Below are 25,931 nucleotides of genomic sequence, written 5' to 3' on the forward strand. Positions count from 1 at the left end.
CATATCACATCTGCCACATATGATCAAAAGTCTGAAGGAGAACCCTTATTTTCCCATCGCTCTGTGGCAGTTTAACCTAGAAGTTTCAAAATGAGTAGTCTGTGGCATCTATTCCTGGCTAAGTATATACCAGAATGAAATCACACAAACACACACAGTGTATGGAGAAAAAAGTCACATTACCAAATGTCTGGCACAGAATGGATGCATAGAGTTTTATTTTGTTTGCATTTGCAGGTTGCTGCTGCTTACCTGCTTTCTATTATGTCTAAAAAAAAAAAAAAAACCTGTTGTCCAGTTGATTCCAACTCATAGTGACCCTATAGGACAGAGTAGAACTGCCTGATAGGATTTCTAATGAGTGCCTGGTGGATTTGAACTGCCGACCTTTTGGTTAGCAGCTGTAGATCTTAACCACTGCTCCACCAGGGTTTCCTTATCATATACTTCCCCCAAATGTCTCTACAGTGATGGCAAAATTGTGATGGTTAGAAAGATATAGTTATGGTCCCATGAATATATACTGTAAAAATACAGATATGTACACCCACAGAAGACTACCATGAAATCAGCTCCCCATAATCCAAAGGAATTTATGAAAATTATTCTAAAATTTGAACATCCAACCAAAAAAAAAAAAGCCTTAATAGATTACTTCCTCAATGTCATAGTCCAATTTGTTCTTCTGAATGAATTCTGTGACTTTTCTTCTTTTTGATGTTTATACGAATCTCCTTTTGTATATTTATCTTTTCTTGCCTGACTACTGATTGCTGGGAACTAATGCCTGGGCCTTCAGCTTACATAAAACCACAGGTTTAAAGAGACAGCTGAAGAGCTGAGGACAACCAAAGAGATGGGCAGCAAAGACTCCGAGATGGGCCACCTTTGGATAGATGACTGAATTTGCCATATCCACAGGATTTTGGTGAAAAAGAAATACTAAATCGCAAATATATGGTCAGGTTCTGGATTGAAATAATTTTTTTTTTGAGAGAGAAAGTTTCTGATTTATGCCTGAATTAAATATATCACTTACAGCACAAACATGAACGCCATTGCATTTCCTGTATGATACAATCGAAGGTTAGACATTTCACCATCAAATATTGGATTGTTTTACTTATCTTTGATTCTATTTCATATGCAAATATTTATCAAATATCTCAATATACAACATTTTATGAGTCTGAATTAATTACTAGCATTTTAGAATTGGGAAATTACAGGTCTTTTTTTTTTATGTCTTGCTTTGCACTTTTTATATTCAACTCAACTGTAATATTATGCTACAAATGCCATGAAGTGCCTACACAAACAGTAAATATTGAGCATAGCTGAATACATTTTTCAGTACTCTCTGCAAAATAATACTTGATGTTCGCTGTGAGAAAAAATATGCTTTAAGAAGTTATTAGGAGAAACAGTGGAATAACAAGTTATATCAGTTTAACAAATTAGGGAATGTTTGCATTATATGTTATTGAAATATAATGATGATCTAGGTAGTTTTCTATCTTCATATGTAAAATAATGTGTACTATCATGAAAATGCCACCAAATATTTTTTAAAGATACAAAGTATGGGCTCATCAAATCTACAGTTCAATTTTTTAAAATTAATTTTTCTTCAGAACTTTGTCATATGTCATATGCTGCCAATAAACTTCTTGTGGAAAGTGAACAAAATATATACAGGGGAAAGTGATTGAAATACAAGTGGGTTTGATATTATAATAAAATAGTTTATTATAATTTTGTTTAATTTTGAAGATGCAGATAAATAAGTATTAGACTACAAAATTATTAAATTGTTCTCACCTGCAAGTAAATGAATAAATAACTTACAAGCCAAAGAACCCACTGACAGGATCCTCTTGTGATCCACAGGACAAATGTGTAATATCATTAAATACAAACGTCTCTCTCCTATTAAAACAACAAATAACTCAGAAGGAAAATCGACAAAATATATAGACATTTCATAAACAAAAAATACATTTGACTAAAAAATGCAAAGATACTATGATTTTCTAAAATTAATTACAATTAAAACAGTTTTGAAATATGCTTTCTACTGTTGGGGAAAAAATAACGATTTGAAAAAAAATCATAAAATAGAGAGTTGGTCAGAATTAAAAGCAATACATACTTTCATTTACTGGTGTTTTAGTTTTGAAGTAGCGTAAATTTTGGAGGTTAATTTGGTAGCTAAGTCTAAAAAATCCATTTCCTTTGATGCAGCAATTTCACTTTTAGAAATCTATTCCACATAAATAACGTCATTGCTAGTATTCACTATATTGTGTAACATAAACAAAGCATTGGAATTGTGTTTTGGATGTTAGTGTGTTTTAGCATCTTCAACGTTAAAATGTGTAATTGTATTTACTTTCTGTACATATCATCGAAAGAAGTTCATGTCCATTTTCAGAATTTTTCTGCCATTTTATTAAACTATTGAAAACTTGCTCTAAAATATACTTTAAATAAAACCTGTATGGCATTTTAAGATGCATTAGAGTTGCAAATTTATCTTTGCAGATAAGTGATTTATTTCTATATTACAAATGCTGGGCATATATATAGTATTTTAAAGGAATTTTTGTGGAAATTGAAACATAGCAGGTAGAAAAATGGGTTTTTAGCACTTGAAGACATTCTGCTTTTTTGGAGAGCCAGGAGCCCCAGAGTTTAAATGTTAGTAAGTGTCTAGCTTTAGGAAATTTAACATTTCTTTTTCTAGGTTTCAGCGTTTTTGTTTTTTTTTATATATATATCCAGTTTTGAATCAGACAATCATATGGTATACTATGTTGGGAATGACAAACTGAAGAGGAATGGCATCACCTTCATAATAAAAAAGAACATTTGAAGGTCTATCCTGAAGTGCAATGCTGTCAGTGATAGGATAACATCCATACATCTACAAGGAAGACCAGTTAATATGACAATTATTCAAATTTAGTCACCAACCACTAATGTCAAAGATGAGGAAAAAAGTTTGTTACCAACTTCTGCAGTCTGAAATTGATCATACATGCAATCAGGAAGCATTGATAATTACTGGCGATTGAAATTTGAAAGTTGGCAACAAAGAAGACGGAACAGTAGTTGGAAAATCTGGCTTTGGTAATGGCAACATTTGCTATAGCTGGAGAAAATGTGCAATATGGCCAGCTTTTCTTTGCTTATTGGATGAACTGATGTTTCCTTTAGAGATGCAGTAAAGTTTCATTACTTTAAAAAGTTATAATATGTTTTATTTTGTTCAGAATTTGTTGGATTTTCAAATCTAGAATGCCACTTCCACCCTCTTTCTTTCCCCTGGCTCTCATAATGAAACACTGTTTCCTTTCAGCTTCCTTTATACTGTTTGCTGCTATAGCTATTTATGACTCTTAAAGCAATGGCAAAGAAAAAACCCCACTATTTAAGCTCAGACACCAACTGTTCTCATGCTGAAAATATTAACAGTGAAAATTCTTCAGATGAAAGCCCATACTGGTTTCTAACCTTTATCTTATTTATTATGACACCAATACAGTCTTGTCAGAAGAAAAATGACCTAAATTTTCTATATTTAAAAAGGTCCATATTAGATGCTTTTGGCCTTATGCTGGGCAATATGTGTGTGTATACATATATGTATGTATATGTATATATATGTGTATATACATATATATTTAATATATGTATATGTATTTAATAATCTTCATAGCTTTATTTTCTTGAGATTTATTATTCCATTAATAAAAATACAAAGTTTATTTACAGTAGAATCTCAAAGCTAATATACATGATTTCTACTTTATATTCTCATGTTTGCAATTTTGTATGTAATTATGTGAATACTTGTCTAACAACTCTGGTATAGTTAGTTTCTAATGAAAACCATAAAGGTTATCTTTCTCGTAGATTTGTAATACACACACACACACACACACACTATACATATAGTTTTAAATGGAGCCCTGTTGGCACAGTGATTAAGAGCTCAGGCTTAACCAAAAGGTCAGCAGTTCGAATCTACCCAGGGCTCCTTGAAAATCCTACGGGACAGTTCTACTCTGTCCTATAAGGTAGCTAAGAGTCAGAATCAACTTGATGGCAAAGGGTTTGTTTTTTTTGTTTGTATATATATATATATGCAATATATATATATTTGTTCTAAATAGCATTTATTGTGCTTATATCTTATGAAATTATTTAAGCATTGCAGTTTTAATAAAAATAAACCTTTCCATGAAACATATGTAGCAAAATACTACACTCTAGGCATTAACAGTTATTTATAATGTACTGTGTAATACATTGAGAAGGTTTTGATTTTGCTTTATTTAGCTTTATATAAGAAGTTCAAAGATATTTTCACTTCATTAAGCCATATGATTCCATATTAATATATTTAGCATCTAATGAGGTTTTTCTAAAATTTTTTTAGCTATCATTTAATCTTTTCACACCAAAACAAATAAAAATCAATAGAGCACATGTTGAAGATTCTGACCTTCCCTTTGGTTATGTCCCATTGGGTCACCTTTTTTTGTTTTCCTGAGATCAGCGTCCCTAAGAAGTGGAATCTATGTTCCCCATTCAGATTGAAAATAACTCTTTTTTAATTGTTATTTGGACCCTGAGAATCTAGAGGAATAAAACTATGTTATCACACTGGTTACTTCAGTTGTCTCTTCAAATGCCCTATTATACAAAAATTGAGTATCCTTTGCCCACTAAAAGTTTCAAACCTTCTCCACAACCGTGAACTTGGCATAAAGTTTATCCATTCTACACTTTTCTCTATCAGTATTACATAGGTATTTCTAGTTCTCTAATAAAATATTCAAACAACTAAACCATATTGCTAAATGTTAGACTATTTAACTGAAACTTTCATAGAAGAAGCATTTGAGTAATAGTTGACATTATAAAGTCATTTTCAAATATGCATCATACCACAAAAAATGCTTTGTTTAAAACATTAAACTTTTGGATTAGATTACTCATGGTGTCAAAAATAAATTAGGCTTAATTAATTTAATGTTATTCATTTGCAAATTGTGTCAACAATTCTAATGACTGCATTTTTTATTTTAAAATGAATCAGCGAAACATTTCTGAAACAGACATCATTGGAGAGCTTTATATTCTGGGGTGAGGCATAAGATGCAGCTTCCTCAACTGTGAAATGGATGACTATGTACTTCATTAGACCTTCAGAAGGTTAAATAAAAACAATGCATGTCAAGTTCACAGTGATTGCTTAGACCTAGCACTCTCTCTCTTTTGTGAAGCAGATAAGGACAGCCTAGTGTGGAAAGATTCTTAGCTCATGCAGGTCTGTGACCTACTGATTCCTTCAGCAAAGATTTCTTTTTCATTATGTTCTGCACAACATGCAGAAACAAAATGAACGTGCAAATAAGGCATGCTCTTATGGAGTATACAACCTATAGGAGGGAAGACTTGCGTGAAAACAAATGAAGATCCAACCTGTGTTATCAAACAAGGGATGTGGAATTGAATGGAAGCTGAACATGGCTTCTCGGAAGAGATGGTGCGGAATCCATGTTTTCAAGGATGAGTGGAGATTTTTAAGTGGAGAGTGTGTTAAAAAATGTTTTCCAAATGGAACGACTAACATGTGCTAAGGCATGGGGTTTTAAATATATGTGTGTATATATATATATATATATATATATATGAGAAATCTGGGGAAAAGGGAATGTTTTCTGTGGATGTTGCTAGGTGACAGGAGAAAAAGTAACAGGAACACGGGTATTGTGTTCCAAGGGAAGGGATTGGGATGGCAGCCTTTGGAAAGAGGAGAGTCAATAGAAGTTTTAGTGGAAAAATGCCAAAGATACATTTGATTTGAAGGAAAATGATTTTCTTACTTATATGGACAGAAATGCCAAAAGATTTATCCCTCTTCCACTCTGTGTTGGCTGTTCTGACTTCCTGAAACAATTGTTAACAATACCAAACAGATTAAGATGTAACAAAATGGCTACAAAATAACACCTATCAAAAACCTAACTAGTGTGAACCATTTTCCTAATAGCTTTATACGTATTAACTTGTAATCCTCCCACCAAATCTGCGAAGTGGGAATTATACTCATTTTGCAGTTGAGAAAATTGAGGCACAGAGTTGAAGTCACTTACTCAGGGCTTCACAGCTCGGGACCTGAATTATCTATGTTATGCATTTACATAAGGTTTACCTAAGAATATTATCTCTTTAGAAATTGTACATTGTTGATATATTCTTTTTTTAACATGTACATTGTTGGCATATTCTAAGTGTATTTTTAAACTTCTGTATTCAATAAAAACTCTGAAAAACTTCAAGATTAAAGATACATGCAAGTAAACAACGAGGCATTTTCCTGAGCAAGTAACTAGATGAAATTTTCATGAAAATTGGTGCCTGTTTTTTTTTACCCTAGTTATGATGCATTTTTAAAATCATATTCTAAGGAAAAATGGATTTCACTGAAAACTACTCTTTAAGACGTCTTAAAATTCTACTTTATTCACTGATAAGTGACCACACACAAAATTGTCTAAATCTCTTTTTTGTACTTTTTGAAACACGTGTACAGTATCGTATTGCTTGGCTGTACTAGAACCTAAACTTGTTTTATTGGGTATATTACTTTACAAGATAATAATGTTGATTAATTTGGGTATCAAATATACAGGCATTTTTTAGTATTCATTTTAGTTAAACTGTTTAAGATGGAATGCCTGGATTAAATTGTCAAATTTTCAGACTCCAAATAAGTATCATAATATTCCTTTCCAGAACATGGTTGATAATTTACTCTTTCTCCAGAAGAAAATATCACTTTCTTTTAATATCTCTGATACTGTATTATTATTTAAGCTAATTTTGGGCATGTTGTTAGGAAGGAAAACTTACATATTTTAAATTTCTATTTATTTGTTTAATATTTATAAGGAACAATTTCTTGTGTAACAGTCACTTATATTTTATGTGTAAATTTTCTACTGGTAATTTTTGACTAATTTTTATGGTCACGTTGATCTTGCTTTTTATTGATTTATTATTTTAAATTAGTATACAATGGTTAACTCCTCAGTATTTTTCTTATTTTATCATCTTCATTTCTATTATATTTACAGTGTATTATAATATACATGTTGCTATTGTTGTTGTTGCTGGTTGCCATTGAGTCAGTCCCTGACTCATGGTGACCTCATACACAATGGTACATGGACTGTTGTGATCCAGAGGGTTTTCCTTGTGTGATTTTCAGAAGTAGATTGTCAGGCCTTTCTTCTTGGTTCATCTTAGTCTGGAAAATCCACTGAAACATAGTTGGCAGGATAACTAAACCCAGCACACCACTGACAGATGGGTGGTAGCTGTCTATGCATGAGGTGAATCACCTGGGAGTTGAACCCAGGTCTCTTGCATGGAAGGCAAGAATTCCACCACTGAGCTAAAAATGAAGTCAGAGATTAGCATTTGACTTTTGTCTTTTATTTGTTGCTTAAAAATATCATTCACAATCCAAAATTATATGAATATGAATCTTTATTTACTTTAATAACAATGACTTTAAGTATTGTAGCTTTATCCATAAACCATTTTTTTAAACAAACCAACTGTTTTGCATTGATTTGCCTCATACGCCTTGAACTATCTTCATAATGTTAACTCAGCTCTAAATCTTTCCCCATTCCCTTTCCCCTTCCTTCAAGTGTAACAACAAATTACCCCTTTATATTGGCTTGTGCCTAGGAATCTCAAGAAGCTCACAGGGTTACAGACAAAAAAAGGACCTCCCCTTAAAGCCATGCCCTGAATTCAGATTTCTAGCCCCTTGAACTGTGAGAAAATAAATTCGTGTTCTTCAGAGCCACCCACTTGTGATATTTCTATTACTGCAGCACTAGGTAACCGAGACAGACATTATTATGACTTCTTTTTTTAATATTACATTGTATCACTCATGATTATTTCTGTGTCTAGTTCGTATAGCAAAAAACATTTTTAAGAAAATAAATATACTTTCATTTAGTCCAATTATATAGATTTTTGAGTTTATTTTACTCTATTCTATTTTAGTATCCCTTACTGTGTAAATTCCAAACTCTAGGTGGGTTCACAAGTTAATATTCCTGAAATATACAACACAGCGATCTCCTAATTCGTTTGATTATCGAAACAAGTCGTAACATTTATTAACTCCAAATGGTAAAAGCTGAGATAACTTTAAAAAAATAAATAAATATCTACTTTGTAAATTATTGTTTAAGCAGCAAAACTATTTAAAAAGTAGAGTTGGAAACTACCTATTTGTTTTTAACTAGTTATACACATACTATGTGCCTGGCACTATTCTAGTCAGTAAGTTTGTACCTGAGAACAGAGATTTCTAAACTCAAAGAATTTAACTTTATTACATAAAAAAAATCTGTGGTCATCGATTCCAACTCTTAATGACCCTATAGGACAGAGAACTGCCCCATAGGGTTTCCAAGGAGTGGGTGATGGATTCAAACTGCTAAACATTTGCTTAGAAGCCAAGCTCTTCATTACTGCACCACCAGGGCTCCAAACTTTATTATAGTATTATATTATTATTATACTTTATTGTAAAAGTAATAATAAACATAATGATTGATTAAAAATTTTTAATATGTTTGAAGGTCATAGATACTATAACTGTGAGGTTCTTGTATCTTTATTTCCCAGCATTTTTACCATGAAAAACCAAAACCGAAATCCGTTGCTGTTGAGTCAATTCCAACTCATAGCTACCCCATCGGACAGAGTAGGACTGCCCTATAGAGTTTCCAAGGAGCGCCTGGTGGATTTGAACTGCTGAACTTTCGTAGCAGCCATAGCACATAACCACTACACCATGAGGCTAAATAAAACTTTACTTCAAGGGACAATGCCTATCTTCCTTTCCTCTATATAGTCATTGCCTATATCCCTTTCCTCTATTGGAAGTTCTTATTTTAACAGACAATTTATCTACTTTTAATGTAGTATTTTGTTTTCAGTTTCAGAAACATCGATTTAAAGCAATATAAAATATGACAATAAGGCTATGAAATATGAGTAGTTTGCATTGGTACTGCATAATCTTTCCATGTTCCACAACAGATAAATCTTTATCAAAACATAATTTATCCACTAAGGAATATTTTAATTCAATGTAATTACTATTTTCCTTCTTCTTTTTCCCCAACGATATTAACCACCTCTCTCTCTGTATAGCAACAGGTATTTGAGTGGAGTGTGGCACGGGTATCAGAGAACAGGTTGAAAATGAGCCACTACATTCTGATAGTACCTGGTTCCCCTGGTTGGTACTGAGAAGCTTTTTTTTTGTTGTTATATATAATGTATACCTGAATATATGTATACATTTATGTGTTCTGAATATATGTATGCATCTATGCATCTAATGTATATCTGCATATGTATATGTATACATTTACGTGTTTTGAATATATGTATGCATCTATGCATCTAATGTATATCTGAATATACGTGTGCATCTGCGTGTATGCATCTATGTATATCTGAGTATATGTATGCATCTATGTGTATCTATGTGGTACTCCTGCAAAATTTGTGTGCTTAAAGTGGCCAGAGAGCGAGTAATGCTAACAATACAAAGACAAACAGGGACTAACAATTGAAGAAAGAATCTGTTTGCAGTGAGAGGAGAGAGTGTTGCCGACATAACAAAAACTGGCAGAACAATTCTTGTAGTTTGGGGGAAGACTGAACAGAAATGCAATCACTAAAGAAAATACACATTTTGTGGCTTGAGAAAGGGGGTAGAAAGTAGGCATTCTTCCCAGAGAGAAAGGCATACCTGGAGATAGAGACAACATATGAAATTATACCTAGAGCTTTACCACATTTTTTGGTGGGGGGGGGCATAATATTTATCCTCTGGAGGTACTATTTATTTCTCAAGAATAAGAGATCCTTTCCTCTGGAAATAAATTTTTCCTACACTCTAAACACTCCCAAAAGGATGGATCTCTTCCTTATTTTGTTCTCATTTTCACTGTGCCATATGTATCCACCAACACATACCTATACTTAGTATATCTAGCGATCCAAAATCTGGCCAAATTGAGAAATAAAACAAAACTTGGTTGATGCCTCAATCTTTGCAGCATAAATTGAGGAAATAGGCTAAGTATTACCCTTATTATTAATAAGGCTTAAAGTAATTTGTATTTGTAGTTTATTATGGGAGAAATACTTTCCACCCTGGGCAAGGAGTCATTGTTGGGGCCTACAGGGCCTACGTAGGTGGTAGGTCACTCCTCTCTGCCAGGGCAAGGTTAAGATCCATTGTCCACTGTAACTCAAAGTCACCTAACTATGCAACTGCAGTCCAAAGCAGACCCAATAATTCTTTGGGAATGTCTAAGGTCAAAGTGCAATGTTATATGTCATATCTTGTCAACATGTGTAGATGCTAGTAGGTGAAGAGCAAATGTATGTAGTAAAGCTGTGTCTGTACAATTTTTTCTCCCATTGCTTCACTTTTTATTAATACATTAGCCAAAATGTTATCAGCCAAGAATGAGATAAGAGAGAAGTTGTTAGTTTTTTGAGAACAAAGAACATCGAGGGGAGAAAAATAAGGTAAAATTATCTTTCCTATTTAATATTTAAAGTTCTTCTTTGTTATGGACTGAATTGTGTCCTCCAAAAAATAAGTATTATAAACCCTAACCCTTATACTTGTGGTTAAGGAAGCCAGGTGGTGCAGTGGTTAAGCACTCAGCTATGAACCAAAAAAGTCTGTGGTTCAAACCCACCAGCCATTCCTCAGAGAAGGATGTGTGACAGCTTGCTTCCTTAAAGGTTTATGGCCTTGGAAACCCTATGGGCCAATTCTACTGTGTCCTATAGAGTCATTATGGCTCAGAATTGATTCGGCGGCAACTGATACACCTGTGGTTATAATCTCATTGGGGAATGGATTTTCTTTATTATGTTACTGCACAGTATTAGTGTAAGGTCTATCTTAATCTCTTTTGAAATATAAAAAGCAAATTAAGCAAGTAACTAAGCAAGCACAAACACAAACGGAGGGAGAATACATGCCACGTGAATGCCCAGGGATTTAGGAACAGAAGCTGAAAAAAGCAGACAGAAGGAGAAAGCCTTCCTCTAGAGTCGGTGCCCTGAATTTGGACTTCCAGCCTATATTGTGGAAAAAAAAAAAAAAAAAAAAATTCTGGTTGATAAAGCCATCCACTTGTGTTATTTCTGTTCTAGTAACACTGGATATATAAGACACCTTCCAATATGCTAAATGCTAGCCTCTCCCCAAAGAGGCGGGGTCTACCTTTGCTTAAAACTTTGAGGGAACAGGAATAAAATCTTAAGCCATGCCCTATCAGACCTGTTATAAAAGAAATATTAAAGTGGTACTTTAGGCAGAAGAAATATGATCTCAGAAGGAAATATGAAAAAGAAATGAAGGGCAACAAGGAAGGCAACCATGCAATTAAATATAAATAAATGTTAAAAAAAAAAAAAAGTGGTGTCTTGCAGGCCTTAAATATATATATGTATATGTATGTGTATATACATACACACATAAACCAGTCGATCCCGACTCATAGCAACCCAACAGGACATAGTTTAAGAACTCCTGGTGAATTCAAACTGCCAACCTTTTGGTTAGCAGCTGAGCTCTTTACAATTGTACCGCCAAGGCTTCATATTCGTATGAAATTCATACATACAGATAAAATTCATTAAAAGAATCACATAAAAGGTGGGAGGGGGAAGTGTTTTAAGATCATATTATTATCTGAGAAGTAGTAAAATTCTCACTTATGTGAAGGTCTAATACGTCAAGGATTCAAATTGCCTGTGTAATACCCGAAGTACTAGCAGAAGGAAAAATTAAATAATAAAAAAAAATGTTGATTAACACAGAAGTGGATAATAAAGGAAAGAAGAGTAATATAAAAGAGTTGAAACAAACTGAAAAAAAAGAAAGTAGACATGAACCCAAGTATAAGAAGTGTAACAATATATAGAATGGCTAAATATTCCAATTAAATATATCTGTCTCAAGTATAAAAGAGACCTGATGGAGCAGTGGGTAAAGCACTCGAGTTCCAACAAAACAAAACCCACCAACAGCTCTGCTGGAGAAAGATGTGGCAGTTTGCTTCCACATAGATTTACAGCCTTGGAAACCCTATGGGGCAGTTCTACTTTGTCCTATAGGGTTGCTGTGAGTCAGAATCAACTCGACGGCAATGGGTTTGGGTGTTTGGGTCCCACTTATACTCTCAATTAAAACAGACCTGGGATACTTTTCATCGCTTGTTACAAATGTCTTTCTCATGATCTCTTATTTGCTGTTTTCTGCATGGAGATTCCCAACACATGACGACGATTCTAATAGAAAAATGCCAAATGACACGGTTACAAAATAGACTTTTTAAGCCATGTTTATGAATGTTCAAAAGATTTTCACTTGAAATTGGGTAATCAGAATTCAACTGGTTGGGGGTGATACAGATTTTCTAGCTGCCCAAGAAGAAAATATACTTGTCAAAGTACGGATGTACCCCACATGGTGTTCTAGCTTTGGCCCTCTTCCCTGTCACCACAACCTTGAAATTCCCACCACAATTTACCTACTCATCACGCCTAAGCAACTGGCACAAAGTAACCCCAACACATTCTTGAGCATTTCCAATGAACCTGGGGGAATAAAAAGGCATTTTCTTCATCAGGCCATCCCTAGACAAAACTGGTTTTCATCCCTTTCTGAGGTTTATTCTTTCAAGCTTCACTTCCTTTTTCTCTGGTTCGGTTTTGAATCATTGATTCTCTTTAATTCTCTCTGTCTGCTTCATCATATCCTTTATAAAACCCCATTAACTTTATTTTTAGTCTAATTTTATACCTGCCCCTTTGTTTTGCTAAAATTTTATCATTAAAGTAGTTTAGTTCTAAACTCCACCCTCCTGCATGCTGAGCTCTCCACAGGCTCTTCTTTTTACCCTCTGTCCTTTATTTCCCTGCCACTGTAATCTTGCAGGTTGTTATTGTTAGCTGCCATTGACTTATCCCCTGACTCATGGCAACTCCATACACAACAGAATAGCATGCTGCCTGGTACTGCTCCAAGCCCATGATTGGTTGTGGATTGGACCCCTGTGATCCACAGCGTTTTCATTGGCTGATTGCATTAAACAGATTGCCAGGTCTTTCTTCCTAGTCTGAATCTGGAAAAACTGCTGAAAGCTATTCAGCATCATCACAACGTGCAAGCCACCACTGAGAGATGAGTGGCAGCTACACCCGGGGAGCACTGGCTGGAAATTGAATTTGTGTCTCCTATATGAAAGTCTAGAATCTGCCACTGAACCATCAACACCTCAATCTTGCTTATACCAGTTCTGTTTATCTCATCTCAACCTCTCTTATATTATCTCCTGGAAAATCAAATTTAAAATCCTCTTTTTTGAATATGATTCCTCTTATAATTACCTGCAACTTGCTTTTACATTTTTATTTCTCAGTGCACTCCTTAGTCTCATCTCTGATCTGTGCAACTGCCCCATAGGGTTTCCAAGGAGCACCTAGTGGATTCAAACTGCTTACCTTTTGGTTAGCAGCCGTAGCATTTAACCACTACACCACCAGGGTGTTACTACAACAGATTAATTCTCAGATATCTGTGGTTAACACACACACACATTTCTTCCTCCTGGAGCAGTCCATGATGGGTATACAACTAATAATATTCACTAAATGGAAGATCCATGCAATCACGATCTTACCATTTTGAGATTCCACTATCTTCTATAGTTTGAGAGTCTTTTGATTCTGGCAGGAGTATCGAGGGCAAAAAGATGGAAATTTCACTCAAGAGCCCAAAAGTAAGATCATCACTTTTTCTCATATTCCACAAGCTAAAACTCAGCAAGTAGGGTGATCACATCCTACTGACAAGAATGTTGAAGAATACATTGTAGCCTCACTGAGTCCCCATGAAGAATGAGAAAGAGCTTTCTGTGAACCCATTCTGTTTTACCACAATTCCATGTTCTTATTTTCCTTACATATACTATTTTTCATTATAAAATATCCTTCCTCCTAAATCTTCCCTTGAAATTATCTTACCCATAATTTTTTTTTTTTTATAATTCATTATGGAATTTCATCACCATTTTTACCCAGCTTTCTTGTTATTTGTAACAGATTAACTACAATGTATCTTTGACCACATCTGTTCTTCTCTAAGCATTATCCTTTAGGTTAAGCACTACATTCTAGTTAGTCTTTAGTCTTTTAAATCGTTTAGTGTATTTCTTTGTACATAGTAGATAATCAATAACATGGCTTATAGAATTAATTATTCAATATTCTTCTCTGAAACCAGAATTCTTCTTCCAGGCATATCAGAAAGATATTTGTTCCAACTAATTATTTTTATGTTTCCTAATGCCAAAATAATTAGTAAAAAGGCAAAAAATTTGCAATGCAGTCTGAACAAAAATAATCTCTTAATTATAATATGTTTTTCTCTCACAAATGAACTGGCGACTAAATAGTTTATAAGGCACTTTAAAAATCCCTATTCCTTCTTGTTCCAGTTTTTTAATTAGTTTCTGTCACTTTTGTTTTCTTCAGTTAATTCAACTCTCAACACATTGCAGCAATTATTGTTATAAACCCAAACATGTTTTTAAAATTGCTACATATTATGGGTATTCATACGATACATGAAAACTAACTGGGATTGGGCCAGCAAGGGACTTGTGCCTGAACAAACATCTATGCAACGACTTTGTTCTACACAGAAAAATAACGGTCCACACTGACAGAAAATCACATACACGATCCTGGTCTCTCTCTCATTCTCTCTCTCTCTCTCTCACTCACACACATATTTACATATGCACAGAGAAAACCAAAAATCTATTATGAATATGAACATGTAAAAACTTAGCCATTGAAAGAGACTTTCAGGAAAGTATAATATAGTTAGTAGGATGGCATTCATTCTTAAATAACTGTTGTGAAATATCCCCATTAATTAGCTACATTTCTATAGCTAATGGATTGGAAGATTCACATACAAGTCAAAACATACAAAACAGAACTTGAATGTGAGCAGGTATTTTGAAGGTCCTCTTGTACATTAAAAATAAGATTACTAAAAAGCTCAAATTTATTTTACATAATATATGTTATAGATAGAAAAATCATGCCATATAGTAAATATAAGATAAAATATGCACTCATTTTATGGAAAATTTATTTATTTTTTAAATAATTTTTATTGTGCTTTAAGTAAATGTTTACAAATCAGGTCGGTCTCTCACATATAAACTTACATACACCTTACTACATACTCCCACTTACTCTCCCTCTAATGAGACAGCCTGCTCCCTCCTTCTAGTCTCTCCATTCGTGACCATTTTGCCAGCTTCTAACCCCCTCTACCCTCCCATCTCCCCTCCAGACAGGAGATGCCAACACCGTCTCAAGTGTCACCTGATGCAAGTAGCTCATTCCTCATCAGCAACTCTCTCTGGAAAATTTATTTTTGAACAATATGTATGAACAGTTGGAAGAAAAAACCTTATTTTATATAAGGGAATTAACTAGAACCATTCATGACAAATGGTCTTAGTATTACTAAACTAAAAGTTCTATGCTGTGTGATTTGGGAAAGACAGTTTGGGAGTCAAATATACATAATCATATATCTTTGTTTGTTTTCATTTGCCTGTTTGTTTATTTGCTATCAATAAGGGTTAAAAAGAGAATGTGATCATAAAACACTAAACATATAAATAAAATGACCACATCTGTGTTTCAGATGACAAGGGTACCATACACGGAATAAGTAGCAGTGGGAGAAAGACTGATGAAAGGCATATAAATATGACAACATCAATAAATGTCTAATATGATAAGTGACTAAATCAGTCTCAATAGAAATTCTCAAGCAGAGAGTGGCATTAAAGATTGAAAGTGGCATTAAAGATTGAAAGAACAGTGAACTGATGCTAACTCTGAATTGAGCTAATAAGATTAGCATTATTGTTTTTAATTGACTGGAAAATTGGGAATTTCAAACAGATTTGGGTAAGGGAAGGGAGTATTGTTATTGTTTTGGTTTTGTGGAAATAACTATATGTTATCAAACTGGAAATGTCTGGGAGGTAGTTAGATATACGGACTTGTTGACAAGGGGATAAATACACTAAGTTTATAACTATGGATATTAGAGGGATCTCATAACATAAATTACAAAGCTTTAGTAGTAGAAGAGATTGCTCAGAACACAAGGCTAATGAAAATAAAATTTAGGATGATATTCTGGGGGAAACTGTTTTTGTTTTTATAGATGAAATCAGAGGAAATTGAAAGCAAAACAATACTATACTGTTATGAGTGAATGCTTTTTTGTTGCAGAGATAGAAATGGGGGCTATCCCAGGGAGACTTTTCATATGTGGTGAAACAGAAATAGAAACACTAACTCTTTTTTTTTTTTTTAATTTCCTTTTACTTGTGTAATGCAAACAACACAGAGTCTAAAGGTTATTAAATGTTATAAAGCAATGCACAGGGTCCCTCTGTAAGGCAAACAGTTTAATGCTCAAGGCTCCTACACAAAAAGTTGGAGATCTAAGTTCACCCAGAGGCACCTTGGAAGAAAGGCCTGGGGATCTACTTCTGAAAAATCAGTCATTGAAAATCCTATGAAGCAAAATTCTACTCTGATACACATGCAGTCGCCATGGGTCAGGTTTGACTTGACGGTAATTGCTTTTAAACAATGAACAATCATGTGGAGGACAGTAGCTAATTATAAAGTTTTTAGACTCAGACTGCCTGGACACAAATTCCAGTTCCAATAGATCTTAGCATTATTTATGTAGGCAAAGGAAACCTTGGTGGCACAGTGGGTAAGTGCTACGGCTGCTAACCAAAATGTTGGCAGTTCAAATCCACCAGGTGCTCCTTGAAAACTCAATGGAACAGTTCTCCTCTATCCTATAGGGTCGCTCTGAGTCTAATGGCAAAGGCTCTGTGTATGGCTATATGGAGGCAAATGGTTAACCTCTGTAAATCTTAGTTTTCTCAACTATAAAATGAAGACAATGATCACATATTTCTCAATGGAAATAATCTAGCATAAAATACATATTTAAAATATTAGTTATTGTTATTTGTAATGTTTAAAGTAAATTTCTGTAAAATAAGTATTAAGTTGGCTTTTTTTTGTAATATATAAAGTACAATTCTGAATGTTCCTGTGATCTTTTAAACAAATTAACTATTATTTTTTCCATTACTGCCCAAGTAGAACTCTAACCTCAGTGTTGTAACATTGTATTAAGTACCTGTAACTGCAGCAGAGAGAATTTAAATGACACTTGGTGAGTTGGAGAGCAGGAATGGAATCCAGTATTTCTAATGCTGAAGTCCATGCTTTTATCATCACACACACACACACACACACACACACACACACACACCTGAACCCTCACCATATATGTGCACTTGCACTGTTCTGCCTCAAACGATCTTTGATCTTTTTTTTTTTCTTATATGTCCCTCTTCATCTTTTACATTTCACTTACATGTCACCTCCCTGACTACTCAAAACAGTCTCCTCCAAAATTGCAACATCTTATTTTATTTATTCATAGTACATACAACAAGCTAAAAGGAGCCTGGGTAGCACAAATGGTTAAACATTTGGCTGGCAACTGAAAGGTTACTGTTTCGAACCCACCCTGTGGATCCAAGGGAGAGACTTGGTGATCTGCTTCTGTAAAGATTAAATCCCGCAGGCAAGTTCTACACTTTCACATGGGGTTGGTCACAATGAGTTGAAACTGACTCAACAGCACCCAATAACAACCACGACAAGCTATCATTTTCTTGCATATCTTTTTTTTTTGTTTGTTTAAAGTCTCCCACTTAAAATTAACTTTGTAAAAGAAGGACTAGAATATCACTGCTACATATGCAAAAATCTCATCACAGAGTGGCCACTAAGTACGTTTTGTTCCAGGGACAAATAGAGACACATAGGGGGAGTTATTCTTGTGGTGGGTGGCATGATTGTTCTCAATTATCTTTCTCTGTCTCCATGATGTTTATTATGTGAGTATGTAGACTTCCCCATAAATAAGACAGGGTATTTTTTTATATATATATTTTTCTACCCCATGACTTTGCACACAGCATGTGACTTGTTTGAGTCATTAAAATGAATTATGTTTAGTTCTGAGCCTAATTTTTTTTTTTTTTTTTTTTTTTGGCTTTAAAAAGAGAAATTTATTCTCTCACAGTGTAGTAGGTTACAAGGCCAAATTCAGTGTGTCAGCTCCAGGGGACAGATTTCTTTCTGTGTAGGCTCGGAAGGAAGCTCCTTGTCCTTAATCTCCCCCTGGTGGAGGAGCTTCTCATGCGCAGGGACCCCAGGTCCAAAGGACATGCTCTGCTCCTGGTGCTGCTTTCTCGGTCATGTGAGGTCTCCCTGAACCTAATTCTTAGGAGACCTTGCAGCTTTTCACTTGCTAGTAAAAAGTGTCTTCCATCCCTTAAAATCTTTTCTGTTGCATTTTGAAGTCAAGATAGGCTTCAAGATTTTAGTCAGATTAATTGGAAATGTGGGGTTACCATTAACTTAATCAATAACTCTTAAAAAGTTTTGATCAGTATGATGCTGCTACAAAGATATGGAGCCAGGACCTGAGCTCAGGTCTTTTCATTTTCATTTTGTAGTGTCTAATTCCTTAGGAGTTTTTTTGATGTGGAGTCCATGTGTTTCTTGCTGCCATTGTTATTCTTGCTGTTGTCATTTTCCCCCATAGAAGTATCCCATAGAGAGCAAGGGAGAATGAAGAAAACCAAAGACACAAGGGAAAGATTAGTCCAAAGACTAATGGACCATAACTACCACAGCTTCCACCATACTGAGCCCAGCACAACTAGATGATGCCTAGCTACCACCACTGATTGCTCTGACAGGGATAACAGCAGAGGATCCCAGACAAAGCTAGAGAAAAATGTAGAACAAAATTCTAACTCAAAAAAAAAAAAAGACCAGATTTACTGGTCTGACAGAGACTAGAGAAACCCTGAAAGCATGGCATCAGACACTCTTTTAGCTCAGTAATGACGTCACTTATGAGGTTCACCCTTGAGCCAAAGATTAGACAGGACCACAAAACAAAGCGAGACTAAATGGGCACACCAGCCCAGGGGCAAGGACAAGGAGGCAGGAGTGGACAGGGAACTTGTTAATAGGGAACCTAAGGTCAAGAAGGGGAGAGTGTTGACATGTCATGGTAGTAGCAACCAACATCACAAAACAATAAGAAACTAGTTAGCTCTGTAAATCTTCATCTAAAGTACAACCAAAACTCTCTCTAAAAAAAAAAAAAAAGAGGTGTTTTTTATATATTTTTGGGCTATATTCTGCTCTCTGGGAGGTGTCTGTGATCGTAAGAATGTGACCTCTCTATATGATACATACTGATGGTTTGCAAACAGCCTCTCTTGACTCTCTGTCCCGGCCTCTGGCATATATTTCTCACAATAATTTTCCTTGAGGACTGTGACCTGTTCTTGAGCCTTAGCTGATAAACCTGAGGAATCTGACTCAATCACTGAAGTTTCCTTTTATTTATTTTTTTTCTCCAACTTCACTTCGTGAGGTTGAACTCTATTTTATAAACATCCTCCATCATTTCTCATTGTTGTTGTTGCTGTATGCCATCGAGTCATTCTGACTCATAGCACCCCTATGTGACTGAGTATAACTGAACAATAGGGCTTGCTAGGCTATAATCTTTATGGGAGCAGAGGTCTTTGCTGCTGCAAAGAGTCTGCGGGGTTTGAACCTCCAACTGTTCAGTTAGCAACAGAGTACTTCACTATCGCACCACCAGGGCTCCTTTCTCATTTATAGGCAATGAATGATTGGACTCCTCAAAAACTGGAATATGATACACTTGGATGTATTCGCATTAGACTTGCTCTACTCTTTATCGTGAGGCCCTTAGTATTAAAAAAAAAAAATTAGCCACGGTTAAAAGTAGGTTTAAGTTTGGAGACAGTATAATATACAAGAAAAAGCTTACAGTAAAACACCCACTGGTCAGAACTGTTGGGAGTTTAAAAAGAATGGATGTACAGAAGTTGACAAGCATGGCGTTTGTAATTTTAACTTCTTTCTCTCCTTTCCTTCTGGTTGACTTAGCTTTGTGCTTTTTCTTCTATTTGGAGAGGGAAGGTGATACCCTTACTTCCTTGATCGGATTATCAGTGCTTTGACCTGAAGATCACCAGGCTTAATCACAACAGGAAAATGGGCTGTATGTCACAGTAAAATTTACTATTTTTAGGAGTGAAATAATAAAATTCTTATTGGAACAGAACAAAAGATGCTCCACATTATGATTTATACAAATGGCAGGATGTTTAAAAACATCTTAGTGAATTATCTCATAAATATAACATTGTAAATACAGGAATAACAAATCCAGCCTGTACGTGCATCATCCCGGATAGGGAACTTATCTATCTTTAGTGTCATGCCAAAGGTATTGGTGAACTTGAGGCTAGAAATAGATTTGTTAATGGAAGATCCTTTATTTTAGTTGACACTTTCTTTTGGCTCAGAAAGCAAGCCTCCAGGCAATAAGCTTATACTTTGACCTTTGCTAAAAACTCAGTCAAAGCCCAAACATAATAAAAAAGGAAAAGTCATAATGGAAGAAGTAATAGCTTTAGGCACCTGGACAGAGTCCCCAGAGACTCCAGTACCTGTAAACACCTGAGAGGGCTACAGATGACTTTGTGTCCATGTTTATTAACACTTAAAAATTGTCTTCCCACAGAATTTTTTTTTTTTAAGTAAACTGTATCTTTCTTCTTCCTTTGATAGACTGTTATGGAGGCAGCACACTTTTTCCTTTACTCTGCTAATATAAATCTTTGCTGATATATTTTCAACATATATTGAACCCTCAGTATATAATTTAAGATAAAAATAAAATAAAATTTGTGAAAATAATAAAATTTGTTCTTAGCAGTTAGAAATAGAATTACCATACAACCCAGAAATCCCACTCCTCGGAATATACCCTAGAGATACAAGAGCCTTCACACAAACAGATATATGCACACCCATGTTTATTGCAGCTCTGTTTACAATAGCAAAAAGCTGGAAGCAACCAAGATGTCCGTCAACGGATGAATGGGTAAATAAATTGTGGTATATTCACAAAATGGAATACTACGCATCGATAAAGAACAGTGACGAATCTCTGAAACATTTCATAACATGGAGGAATCTGGAAGGCATTATGCTGAGCGAAATGAGTCAGAGGCAAAAGGACAAATATTGTATAAGACCTCTATTATAAGATCTTGAGAAATAGAAAAAACGGAGAAGAACACATACTTTTGTGGTCACAAAGGGGGGAGGGAGGGAGGGAGGGAGAGGGTTTTTTATTGATCAATCAGTAGATAAGAACTGCTTTGGGTGAAGGGAAAGACAACACTCAATACAAGGAAGGTCAGTCTAATTGGACTGGACTAAAAGCAAAGAGGTTTCTGGGATAAAATGAAAGCTTCAAAGGTCAGCGGAGCAGGGGCTGGGGTCAGGGGAACATGGTTTGAGGGGACTTCTAAGTCAATGGGCAAAACAATTCTATTATGAAAACATTCTGCATCCCACTTTGAAATGTGGCATCAGGGGTCCTAAATGCCAACAAGTGGCCATCTAAGATACATCAGTTGGTCTCAACCCACCTGGAGCAAAGGCAAAGGAAGAACACCAAGGTCACACGACAGCTAAGAACCCAAGAGTCAGAAAGGACCACATGAACCAGAGACCTACATTATCCTGAGACCAGGAGAACTAGTTGGTGCCCGGCCACAATTGATGTCTGCCCTGTCAGGGAGCACAACAGACAACTCCTGAGGGAGCAGGAGACCAATGGGATACAGACCCCAAATTCTCATAAAAAGACCATACTTAATGGTATGACTGCTACTAGAGGAATCCCAGAGACAATGCTCCCCAGACCCTGTGATGGCACAGGACAGGAACCATCCCCGAAGACAACTCATCAGGCATGAAAAGGACTGGTCAGTGCGGGGGAGAGAGATGCTGATGAAGAGTGAGCTAATTAAATCAGGTGGACACTGGAGAGTGTCTTGGCAACTCTTGACTGGAGGGGGGATGGGAAGATAGAGAAAGAGGGAAGATGGCAAAATTGGCACGAAACGAGAGACTGTAAGGGCTGACTCAATAGGGGGAGAGCAAGTGGGAGAAGGGAGTAAGATGTATGTAAACTTACATGTGACAGACTGATTGGAATGGTAAATATTCACTTGAAGCTTAATAAAAATTAATTAAAAAAATTTGTTCTTAGGCTGTCATTTAGTTCAATAATATATCAAAAGGATTCTGAAAAATGTGGATTTAAGGTTTCAGGAACTTCTTCCTTATAGACTGAAATGTTTATTGATAATGCAGATTTGTTTATTCATATCTTACTCTATTTGTGCTTTTACACTTGAGCTTTGATATGATAAGAAATGTTTTACTTCTGAGAGAATTAACTTCCATGAAGCGAGTTATTCATGAAGCTTCCTTCTAGCCTTCCCCCTCTTTCTGATTCTTACAATACCTCTCAGGGCATTTTCTTTTACAAAACAGGACTATATTTAAGTTTTGATTTTGGGAGAAGGGAAATAAAAAACCATGTGTGGTTGAAACAATTAGGTATTATATATACACCTAAGGATATTATTTACTTGCATAGATTCATATAAATGGTCAGTTTCTAGAACAAGATATAATTTAAGTGTTATAATTTTTAAAACCTTTGATACATGATGAGCTATAGATTTTAATTAATGTGAAGAATGTACAACCTGTGATTATAGAAGGAAATATATTTATTTTAAAATTACTTGATACAGTCATTATTCCATGGCTTTAGCAGAAGTATGCATATATACATAATTAATATTTATGCATATGTGAGGCATAGATGGAATATATCTTACCTATGCACTTAAAAATATGCACTTAAAAATTTCCTAGAATTATTGTGATTATGGGAGTTAAGTGAGGGCTAAAATTCCTATTTCTAGCTTTCATAATTGCCAGTCCTGGGAGCTCGAAAGGAAACCCTGGTGAAGTAGTAGTTAAAAGTTATAGTCACTAATCGAAAGGTTGACAGTTCGAATCCATAAGGTGCCCCTTGGAAACCCTATGGAACAGTTCTACTCTATCCTTCAGGGTTGCTAAGAGTCAATGCCAAGTTGTGAATTCTCATTGTTGTCAGCACATAGTCTAGTCTAGGGGTAATGTGATGGATCCATACCATATTCCCATAGCATAAAATCCAACTCTGTGTGCAAATCCCAGAGGCTAGCACCTAACGGGTATTACTCCCCATCACTTGCTCTCGACCTTGTTGCTGTGTTCATTCCATGTCATGGACTGAATTGTGTCCCCCCAAAAAATATGTGTCAACTTGGTTAGGTCATGATCCCAGTATTGTGTGGTTTCCTCCATTTTGTCATTGTAATTTTATGCTAACAAGGATTAGGGTGGATTGTAATACCACCCTTATTCAAATCACCTCCCTGATCCAATGTAAAGAGAGTTTCCCTGGGATGTGGCCTGCACCACCTTTTAACTCTCAAGAGATAAAAGGAAAGGGAAGCAAGCAGAGAGTTGGGGGCCTCATACCACCAAGAAAGCAGTGACGGGAGCAGAGTGCGTCCTTTGGCCTCGGGGGTCCCTGTGCAGAGAAAATCCTAGCCTGGGGGAAGATCGAAGGGAAGGCCAATAGAGAAAACCTTCCCCTGAAACTGACACCCTAAATTTGGACTTTTAGCCTACTTTACTGTGAGAAAATAAACTTCTCTTTGTTAAAGCCATCCACTTGTGGTATTTCTGTTACAGCAGCGCTAGATAACTAAGACGGTCCATTTCTGTATAAAAGCTGGTTGGTTTATTTGAATTCTACTAATTTACTCCCTTCTTTTTCACCAAGCAAACATTTGTGCTTTTGTTCTTGTTTTTAGTATTAATTGAATCAAAACTTGTCTTTTAATATTAATTAATTGAATCAAAACTTGAATATCCCTTTTTATAATCCTGTCTTTCTTGTAAGACCTTTTGCAAGAATGTAATTTTATGGCAAGTAAATTAAATCTTCCAGAATTTTCAGAAAGTTTACAATAGTGTCCCAAACTATTAAAGGTCTAGGTCATTTCGATAACATATAGGAGACATAATGAGAGGTTGTTGTGTAAATATCAAACTCATATTCCTATTTTAAACTAGAAGACCCAAAAAATTATTGTTCTGTAAAGTAATAATATGAAAGATTACCAGCGAACCAGCATAAGGAATAAATACAATAGAACTGACCATATTTTAGAGAACAAAGTTATCAATTGCTATATAGATAAAAATATCAATATTTCTGAAAAAATGTTTTATATTTTCACACATTCATTTCATTATTTTAATCAGAATTCAGCCTTAAAATACAAATTTAGAAGAATCTTGAGTTGCAGTAAGAAAAACCATTTAATGACTTATTGCAATACTTTTATTATACTTTCAGAGGATAATATCTGTGATGATTAATTTTATGTGTTACTTGGCTAATCTATGATAGTCTGCTGCTTGATCAAACAGAAGTCTAGATGCCATGGATGATGTAGTTAAAACCAGAAACCCATTGCCATAGAGTCAATTCCTACTTATAATGACCCTATAGTGACAAACTCTCACCATGGCTTCTCATAAGACTTTCTGTTTTAAGAGATTCCTGGCCAAGAAACAAAAGCTGAATTGCCCCATTCCCTAATGGATTCAAATGAAAACTGGTAATAAAATCAAGTACAATTCCAAGAGTTGAAGCTGGAGAAGAACCAAGCTGGATTTATAAGGAGTTGCACTTATTATGGAACACAGATTTACCCCTCTATCAGGATCACTAGCATTTTACTATATCAAGTTGAAAATTTCACCATGATCTGTACAATTGAACATGTTTTGGGAAAATTTTGGTTTCTTCCTTTGCCTTTATGCTTCTGCAGTAAGAGATAGATTTCACTAATAAATATGTGAAATCTTTGCTTTGGAAAAAAAAAAAAAAGAGAGTAGAGTAGAACTACCCTCATAGGGTTTGCAAAGAGGGGTTGGTGATCAAACTGCTGACCTTTTGGTTAGCAGATGAGCTCTTAACCACTGAGTCATCAGGGCTCCATTACATGTGATTAAATAAATCGGCCTTAGGTAAAGCAGATTACTCTCCATAATTTGAGTGGTCTTCTCTTTTTTTTTTTTTTTCTCTAATAAGATGAAGGCCTTAGGAGAAGAAAGGGAGGTGTTCCTAGGGAGTACTCTGCTTCGGACCACAAAAAGATATTTTGTCAGAGCTGTTCCACTCTTTATTCTTCCCATTACATGACCTACAGATTTTGGAACACAGGACAGTAGGAATCTCTAGCCTTTCACTTGACGTACAGATTTTGGACTTGCCAGCAGCCCACAGTCAAGTGACCCAATTCCTCAGTATAAACTTCTTGATCTCTGTAGACAGATAAAGAGATAGATATGTATCTTATTGGTTCTGTTTCTCTGGAGGACCCTGACTAACATCTATGAAGTATAATGATAAAAATATATTCTTGTAACAATTAATTGATATTGCTGTAGCTTACAAAATATGATATTCACATCACACTTTTCTAAGCAAAGATATTTATTTATAGGCTTAACTTTTGAAAGTTTTGGCTAAAACTTTTATCTTGAGCCAATTTAGTCTCCACAAAGCATCCCAATAAAATTTGACTGTACCCAAATTA

General features: G+C 35.2%; 1 pseudogene; it reads left to right on the plus strand.

Annotated features, from left to right (window-relative positions):
• Positions 1–24,853: 24,853 nt before the first annotated feature.
• LOC126061633 (60S ribosomal protein L39-like) lies at positions 24,854–25,009 on the plus strand (annotated as a pseudogene).
• The last annotated feature ends 922 nt before the right edge of the window (positions 25,010–25,931 follow it).

The sequence above is a fragment of the Elephas maximus genome, chromosome 18, assembly GCF_024166365.1.
Source record: "Elephas maximus indicus isolate mEleMax1 chromosome 18, mEleMax1 primary haplotype, whole genome shotgun sequence".
Lineage (NCBI taxonomy): Eukaryota > Metazoa > Chordata > Mammalia > Proboscidea > Elephantidae > Elephas > Elephas maximus.